The sequence below is a fragment of the Lupinus angustifolius genome, chromosome LG13 (genome assembly GCF_001865875.1).
Source record: "Lupinus angustifolius cultivar Tanjil chromosome LG13, LupAngTanjil_v1.0, whole genome shotgun sequence".
Lineage (NCBI taxonomy): Eukaryota > Viridiplantae > Streptophyta > Magnoliopsida > Fabales > Fabaceae > Lupinus > Lupinus angustifolius.
In genome coordinates, this window is record NC_032021.1 from 10098538 (window position 1) to 10102413 (window position 3876).

Here is a 3876-nt window from a genome sequence, read left to right on the forward strand (position 1 = left end):
TCATTGAATGAAGGAAGTTGTGAACATACACCACAACCTTCTAAACCTGCTGCCAATGCATCCCAACCTTCTAAACCTTAACTCAACCTTCGAAACATGTATCTCCATTTGATGAACCTGTTGTTGATAACGTAGCTGATTTTGCACCAGATTTTGCACCTATAAATGAAGATGAATACCTTGTTCAGGAAGGTATTAGTAACAAGAGAAAGAAAAGCAAGTCATGCCTAAAGAAAAGGAAGTGAGAACCGAAGAAAAGAAAGTCAGACCTGAAGAAATAGAAGTCAGTTCCGAAGAAGAAGAAGACATTGAAGGAGAATGTTACCCCTGAACCTGAGGCTCATGATAAGGTGGATGAACATGTACTTGAAGGTGTTGAAACTGAACATGAACCTGAACCTGAAGATGTTGAACATGAACTTCAACAACTTGCAGCATCTTTTGAGGATCACATATATTTATTTAATAGTGAATATATGCATATCCCTGTTTCCACTAATGATGAAGGGAATGCAAGGAATGCATTTACTAAGTACCCCATGTTCAATGAAAACAGTGCATTTGGACATGTCCATTTGGAGATCGGAATGGAGTTTGCAAATCTCAAGGTTTTTAAAGATGATATCAAAGACTACAACATCTTCCTAGGCAGACAAATAAAATGGAAGAAAAATGATTTGATGAGGGAAAGGGTTGTTTGTTCAAATCCAGATTGTAGTTGAATTTCATTTTGTTCTAGGGACAATTGATTGAACACATATCAACTGAAAACATTCAACCCATAACATACTTGTTGTATGACCTTCCAAAACAAGGATGCTAGTAGGGATTGGGTTGCCAAAATACTTGAAGCAAGGTTGGCGACACAACCTGATTTAAGGAGGACTCAAGCAATTAATTTGATGAAGGAGGACTATATGGTTCATTTATATAAAGAAAAAAGGTGAGCAGAGCCCTGAAACTTGCAAGAGAAGCAATTGAAGGTTAAAAAACAATATGGTGAGTTGTGGAATTATTTACAGGAAGTTCACAAAACCAATACTAGATCAACTACTGTAATAGAAGTGCGCCCAATTCCTGAATCAGCACCAATGTTTAACAGACTGTATATATGCTTAAATGTTTGTAAAGAAGGTTTCAAAAATGGGTGTAGACCATGATTGGCCTAGATGGATGTTTTTCTAAAGGGATATTATGGGGGACAACTTCTATTTGCTCTTGAACAGGATGCAAATAATTAGTTTTTGGTTATTGCATATGTTGTGGTTGACAATTGGAAATGGTTTCTAGGACTATTAGAACAAGCTTTAGGTTCTCAAGACATGTATGGCTATAAATTTGTGTCAGGTCCACAAAAGGGCTTAGAATATGCAATAAATGAGGTTATGTCATGTGCACATCACAGAAACTGTGTGCTGCAAATCTGGAAGAACTTCATCAAATGCATAACAGTTGGTGAATTTCAAATGAGAAAATTGAAGAACATGCATGTAATGGCATGGTCTTATCTAAATAATCTTGAACCTAGCTCATGGGTGAAGGCATTTTATAGCCATTGGCCTAAAGTCAATAACATTACCAACAACATGTATGAAGTATGGAATGCAAAGATTGTTGAGTATAGAGATAAACCAATTTTTACTATGTTAAAGAAGTTGAGATGCTACATCATAAGGTGAATGGGACAACACAAGATAGCCATGAGGAATTGGAAAGGTAAGTTGCTACTTGTCCAACGAAGAAGATTGGAGAAAATCAAAGTGGAAAGTTGTAAATGGACTCCAACATGGACTAGAGATATTGACAGTCAAACATATTAGGTAAAACATAAGTCAACCAAGTTGGAGGTAAGTTTGACAAACCAAACTTGCACTTGTCAAAAATGGCAACTCACTAGTTTTCATTGTGAACATGTTGTGGCAGCAATTGCTTTCAACAGTGATACTCCTAAAGACTATATGCATAACTAGCTAACTATGGATGCTTTTAATGTAACCTATTCATATATCATTAACCTAGTTACTAGTGATGAATTTTGGGTCAGCATAAATCAGAATTTCGAACCTATTCCACCAAAGTTGAAAAGGCCAATTGGTAGGCCTAAGAAACTTAGAAAGAGAGACTTCAATTCAGAATTTGCACCTGGTAGTTCACTAAAATTGCAAAGATCGTGGAAGGAAACTTGTCCAAAATGCAATGAACAAGGACATTATGGGAAAAATTGCAAGGGTCCAGGTATGCCAAGAAAGAAAGGTAAGAAACATGAAACATGGGTCCCTGAAAACATGCAAAAGCCTGAATTACTTCCAACTCAAGTAATTTATACTACTCTCTGCTATCTATAGTGTTATTTATATTGTTATCTATAATGTATGCTAAATTTATGTATACTGGTTTTAGGTGAGTCAGGTTGGTACATCCATAACTGCAGCTAGAATTCCAACTCATGTCAGATGCCCAATAATGTTGTTAATAACATCTTCTTGGTCATTTAATTACATTGTCATTTTCCCAAGCTAAAATATTATATACATTTTGTTTCAATTTGAGGATGACAATACAATGGAGTCACCTCAAGTCCAACCAACAACTGATCCAATCTCAAGTACATTAGAACCACCTCAATTCATCCAAGAGCAGCAGATCCAAGCTCAAGTCAAACCAAGAAAACAACCTTCAAGGGTCAAGCCACCAAGAACTAATTCAAAGAATGCAAAGAAGAGATGAGGGTTATGACAGATGTTGGACAGTTTATAGTCATGTAGTGTTTTGATGTTTTTATTGTAATGTACTTGTTCAAAGGATGTTAAGTATATTTTTGACTTGATTATTAGGAAGTTTCATTTTGTAATGCTAAGAAGTGATGTTTTGATGTTTTTAAGAAGAAAGGATGCGATGATATTTTGTAATAAAATGTTATTGTAGTGCAATGACTAATAAATGCGATATGCAATGCATTGTTCATTTTCTCCATTTTTGGTTATATGCAATGTATTATTTTATTCATTTTGTGATAAAATAGAGTCATTAGATTATAAAACAGAACCAAAATTGTGAAGAATATCTTTGCTCCTGACCTTGGCACGGTTTTAATGAAGACACCAACATCACCAAAAAGAAGAAAAGGAAGAATATTTAAGAAGACAAAGAAGACAAAGCTTCAAGACAAATTAGTCTAAGTCTAAATATGTACTTCTATCCTATACTCTTCAATATACAATAGTACTAATGCTCAAACTATTTTAAAAAGAATATTGAAACACTTCAAAATTCTCAAAACAATTTTCAAAAATAGTGTGTAATGGGTTACTACATCTAAGTAACAGGCTACGTGTGTCAGGAAAGAGTTATTCAACTTAAAACTGATCAGAGTAATCCACTATTGTCTTTGAGTAACAGATTACCAGTTTTTAATGAAGTTGAGTAACCAATTATCCACTTGTTGTAATCGATTACTCCAAATCGAATTTAAATGCCCAGTGGACTGAATGTTTGGGTAATCGATTACCCACTGGTTATAATCGATTACTAAGAGCTATTGCACCAGATTTTAGATTTCAAAATGACTTACCCCATTTGGTTCCATTCTTAAACCGTGTGAGAAATGCATCTCTTTGATTGATAACATTTTTAATAAGTGAATTGCTAAATGAGTTTTTGAAAAGATGTGTTCACTTCTTAGTTTGAAGCATTATGAGTCAAAGTCGCATAATCATAAACACATCTCATGGAACTTAAAAGGAATCATGCATAAGTTTTGATCTTGTACAAAACTAATTTTTCCAAAGCCAAGTGGTTGTTATTTTACCTTTTGTTTGGGGACAAACAAAGTTTTAAGTTGGGGGAGTTTGATAAGTGCCAAAAGTATACACTTTT